Below are 5570 nucleotides of genomic sequence, written 5' to 3' on the forward strand. Positions count from 1 at the left end.
GTGTACTCGACTTGATCTGGAATAAAAGGAACTCGAGCGTTGCCATGGATCGAAGGAGACGCGTTGACTTGGCTACTACTAGTAACCGCTTCTCTTAGCAGCGAAAAATCAAATTGGGCCCATTTCCCAGGATTACATATCTCCCACGGAGAATCAAATACACAACTGCAAAAGTCACAGCAGATCCCTATCTGGACACGGTGGCCCGCATGGAGGCCTTCTCACGGGTTCGCGTAAGGAAAACCGTCCGTCCAACTCAAGAGGGGCGAATTCATTAACCCATTTATGTATACCTGTGCTAATAATTGTCCATGTGGCATAATTTCCGATTTTCTCCCTCGTTTCGGAAAGAGGGGTAGCCTGAATAGAATAGGGGTACCGCTATAACAACGAACAAAGGCTCGTGTTCCTATTACAGCAGAGCATTGAAAGACTTCATCTTTAATCGCGCTGAAATACATTTTGCTGTCCTTTATATAGAAAGCGACCTGATTGGGTGAGAAAGAAAGAAAGAAAGAAAGAAAGAAAAGTCGGTTGGCACCGTGAGAAACGATACGACTTCGCGAGGAAGTAAAAGAGACTTGCCTTTTGGAGCTGAGTGACGGGGCCATTGGCATCGAGTATAGCAGTCTCGTTTTCCACCTTGCGAATGACCTAAAGACAATTGTCCACCTGAACGTCCGCAAGGCTCAGGTGCAGTGCCGGGTCGAAGAGGGCACCTTTCGGCACCGTGAATTCTTCCGCGCGCAGGAAACCAAACCACCCGACGCAACATGCTGCCCATAGCAGGCGGCCGTGGCTCCTCGCGCTCCCACGACTGTCGTAGGACTCGCATCGCGTCCGCCGTCACCGGGCGTTGTAAGTTCTTGCGCTCTGGCCGCTCCTTTGCCGATTCGCGGCGTGCCCCTTTTATCAGCAGGCGTAGGCGTTCCATTGGGTAGGTGAATGGGTTAGCGTGACCCAGGGCAATGTGTAGGTGTCGAACCCCTGCGAGGTACACCTTGATTGAAGCGTGTCAAAGCCCACTCTTTTCGAGGTAGGTTGCGAATAGGCACAGCAATTTTTTCGTAGTTGGGCACTGGCGGGCGCCGATTCAGTCGCAGAAGAGTTGATAGTGGCGCCTACCCATCTCGTAAACGCCTTGGGGACGCGCCCGCTAGTCCAGCTCGCACAAGAGCCGCCGCAGACTGCTCCAACTATTGCACGTCCATTCCAGTTCGGGGTTGCCCAGGGTTCTGGCCAGCTCGCTGGGGATTGCGTCCGGCTGCGACCGAAGCTGCCAGGAAGACAGACGGTCAGAGCTGGGGTGGATATCCTCGCGAGAGGGCGTCCGCGACTACGTTGGTAGGTCCCGGGATGTGGGTGGCTCGGATCGTCCGACCGTGGTGCGCTGAACAGGAGGGACAAACCACTGCGCATGTTGCTAGGGGGATTTATAGGCTTTCGGCGTGTTTTTCTAAGACTATACTGGATTCCTCTCCGTTACGCCAGCGGGGTAAGGTCTTTTCAGGCCCAATGCGCACTCTGCGATAGAGCGATCCATCGAAATACGGACACACACTGCGCGGGACAGACAATGAAGTAGCGAATCATTGTTAGATCCAGTAGCAAATTCGTCCAGCTGAGGCGCGAAATGCGAAACTAGGCCCTATAAACGAATCTAGCACGTTTGACACGTACACAGAAGCGGGCACAGTAGATTTCATTAGCAACGTTGCGATTTGGGGCGATTTCGAACGTTGTTTCCTAGTTTCTCGAAACCGGTCGGTCTAAAATTTTTTGCGGTCGAGGTCAAATCTTTAGAGAATTTATCAATCTTTTGTTTGACAGACGTCTTTCCCTTAGGCAGTCCTTCCTGTTCTTAGGCCGAAACGTTATTCATTAATGTATCCAATTTAGCATATAATTGTGTACAATGTTTGCACATGCGCAGTGGTTTGTCCCTCCTGCTGGTGCGCTGCCAACGACTGGGCTACTCGCGCGAGCTGCGCCACGCCCGACTCTCGTGAGGACCCACCATTCAACGCAGCCACGACCGTCGAATTGTCGAATGCCACCTCAACGGTGGAACCGCCCCACGCTTCCCCCACCTGGCCAGCGCCAGGACGATTGGGAAGGCCTCCTTCCGCGGAATCGGGATGGGCGACCACTCCGTTGGCCAACGCCATTGCAGCCAGCGGTGTTGCCACACCGAGGCGCAGCCCCACAAGCCGGAGGCGTCGGTTGTGATCCGGTGCGCTGGCGGATCAAGACCCAGCGTAGTGAAGAAGGCCACGCCGTTCCATTCGCAGTCGAACGATCTCCACCAGCGGAGGTCCGCCCGCGCCTCGCGGTTTAGCCGCACGTATTGGTCCATGTTGCGTGGGACCATCGAGAGGTTAATCAGCCGCCGCAGAAACGATCGCCCGGGGCGATTGACGGTGGCCGCATGATGCAGCAGGCCAATGACAGAGAAGAGTTCGCGCTTGGAGACGGCCCGGGAACGCAGGAGATGCGCTCGAGCCGTGCGCAAGTGAGGAGAGCCAGCGATAGATCGGCGTGACAGGTCTGCTCGTGCGCTCGGCCCACGAGGAAAAAATCGTCCAAGTTGTGCGGACCGAACGTCAGTCCGGCCTCGTTCATTGCCCATAGCAGCGCGTCGGCCTTCGGAAGATCTTGGGCGCGGAAAGCAGCCCTAACGTGACGAGGTAGACACTGTCGCGCCAGGCCATCCCGAGAGAGTGGTGGTCATCCGGGTGCATGGGAACCATGCGGTACGCACCCTTCAAATCGACCTTAGGCATAAGCGCGCCAGGGCCCAGGCGAACCAAGGCGCGAACGGCGTGCTCCACCCGCGCGTAGCGGATGGAGCTAAGTTTGGGAGAGATACCCGTGTTGACGCTGGCGCCGAGAGGAGCCAAAAGGTCGAGAATGAGGCGCCAGCGGCCGGGCTTACCGCTATTGGGGATAACGCCAAACGGGCTCGTGTGAACCGTTAGCGCCACAGCCGCGCTGAGCGGGCCCGCCACCCGGCCCCGGGCAAACTCCCTTTCGAGGTAGGCGTCTACCTCGCGCGGGTGAGCTGCGGCCGATGCCAAATTGCGCCGACTTCGCCCGCGCCGCTATTGGTAGTTGTATCCAATGCGGAACCCCTCGGTCAGGCTATACCAAACTATTTCGACCGTGACTGAAAATAATCAAACTTCTGTGAGAAATATAACAAGTTACATAGTTTGTTATTTACACCGAAAGCGTTGGGTATCATCAGAGCTATTCCGAAACACACCAAGGACATATGCACGCTTCCAACATCCTGTTTATGGAACCCCTCGCGGCGGAGTTCACTTTCACGTCGTCGTCTATCGCGCTATATAGACCGCCCCAGTAGGCGCTTATTATCGTCGGTCGTCAGCTGCAAATGGCTTCTACACCCAGCGGGAACAGCCTGTATAAACGACGTTGGGATAGGTTCGATCTACTTCCAATACTTCGTGCGGGCATTATTACTAAATGCATTTTTACATAAAGTTTAATTTGAGAGGGTTTGCGTTTACTATTGTTAGGATCCCCCCGCGATGCCTTGCCACGGCCTCTAGGCGACTCTTTGGGGACGACGATAAATATACGGTTGTCTGCAAGGTTTGTGTATTTCCCAACTGACCCACGCATGCGCCCCAGGTTATGACATGCAAACATATAACGAATCGCAACAACTCCCTCCTTTCTACAGAAGTGTGCGTCCTTGTACACGTGTACAACCAACAAAAACATAAAAAGACAGGCGCAGCTGCCTAACAATGCGGGTACCAAAAACGTCAAACAACGAGAAATATAGACAATGGGAAATAGTTTAGAACTGTTAATAGGTGAGACTAGCAACAAAGCCGTCACGGAAACAACTGGGAAGCGTGCCCACGTTACGTCGCTGAGGACGCGAAGATTTATAAGTATGAGTAATAGTAGGAGTAGGACGAAGATGCTGGGTTACTTGAGCCTCAGCTTCTGTCGCATTGAGATCCTCTTCGTCTGAAGTAGCGGCGCTTTCACCATCCTTTGAGCAAGATTGATCCGAGACGAAATCGGCGCTAGTGTCGTCACACGGCGGAGCTCCGGTAGCGAAGGCGACTTCCGCACCCTGATCACCACGACGATCCTCGACGCTGATTGAAGAAGCGTAGTGAGGCCCTGCGCCGTCGCGCGGTAAGACTGGCTCGGACGTGTTTGCGGTCAGTGATCCATCCGATGTAGGACCCTTATCGTGAGCAGTAGTCAAATTGGCGGTGTCGGACGAAAGTGCTTGAGTGGAAGAACGAAGACGAAAATCGTCGGTCCTGAGGATAATAGCGAACAATCCGTTGAACATGAGCCATGGTCGATTTCTGAGTGTCCAGATGAACAAGCTCGTACGTAACGTCGGAGAGGCGGCATCGAACGAGATATGGGCCGTCGAAATGACGTCGTAGCTTCGCGCGCGAGTCATAGTATTTCTTTCGGCGAACGTCAGTTTCGATTTGAGTGGCACCAGCCAACTCGAAGGCTCGGCGGAGCTTTGAAATGAGAACAATGCCGTAGTCGTTTTCGTCGTTGGTGATTTCTTGTTCAGGTCCCCACAGTACGTCCGACGGAAGGCGGGTGTCTCGACCGTGAACCAAGAAGAACGGCGAATTGTGAATGGCGTCAACCAGGCTTGTCCGATAAGCGAATGCGAGAGCCTGAAGATACTGATCCCAATCCGTTTGATCCTCGTCGGTGTATACGGTGAGGCCGGCGGCAAGACTGCTGTTGAAACGTTTAACCTGACCATTCGTCTGGGGGTGATACGCTGTCGTGAATACTTTATCCACTTGTAAACGCTGACAAATGCGTTTAAAGAGACGTGCCGTAAATTTGACTTCCGCGGTCAGTCAACAGTTGAGTTGGGCATCCGTGACGGAAGATAAGCTCATTGACGACGACGTCGGCGATGGTTTCAGCGAGGATATCCGGAACAGCTGTCAGTTCCACCCAGCGACTGAATCGGTCTACGATCACAACAACGTAGCGATTGCCGAGGAGAGTAGGAGGCAGAGGGCCAAAGATGTCAACTCCGACCACTTGAAAGGGGTAAGTTTCGCTGAACTGTTGCAAATGTCCTGCTTTCTTGGGTTGATGTTGTTTTCGCACCTGACAGGCGTGGCAAGACTGGATGAATGCCTTTACATCAGAGCCCAGTCCTTTTCTAGTAGTAGCGTTGACGAATACGAGATTGCGTTTTTCGACGCCCGAGGTGGCCGGCTGAAGGGATCGAATGCATAGCCTGCAGCAAAGCGTATCGCTCACGGGGAGCGGGATAAGGAACCCGTACGACGTTCCCGTTGATCGTTGCTTCGTGCATGAGCAGACTCGTTGTCAGATCGACAAACAATTTTCCCGAGTCGGTGAGTGTCTCTTTAACCTCGGGTGGTATGGCGTCAGGCGCTGTTGGTTGTTCGAGAAACTGGCAGACGGAAGCAAGGAGCGGATCGCGGCGTTGATGATCGAGCATCTCGTCGAGCGACGGAATTTTTAACAGTGCGCGGTCTTTGTCGATCACAGCGACTATTGGCAGACGT

At 53.8% G+C, this 5570-nt stretch overlaps 1 long non-coding RNA gene across 1 annotated transcript; it reads right to left on the minus strand.

Moving 5' to 3' along the window:
- On the minus strand, positions 1-632 carry LOC136188725 (uncharacterized). The gene is made up of 4 exons (XR_010670292.1): positions 586-632; positions 417-488; positions 294-360; positions 1-16 (listed from the first exon to the last, which is right to left on the minus strand). It is a non-coding gene; the product is annotated as an uncharacterized lncRNA (long non-coding RNA).
- Between the last annotated feature and the right edge of the window lie 4938 nt (positions 633-5570).

This window comes from Oscarella lobularis, chromosome 7, assembly GCF_947507565.1.
Source record: "Oscarella lobularis chromosome 7, ooOscLobu1.1, whole genome shotgun sequence".
Classification (NCBI taxonomy): domain Eukaryota; kingdom Metazoa; phylum Porifera; class Homoscleromorpha; order Homosclerophorida; family Oscarellidae; genus Oscarella; species Oscarella lobularis.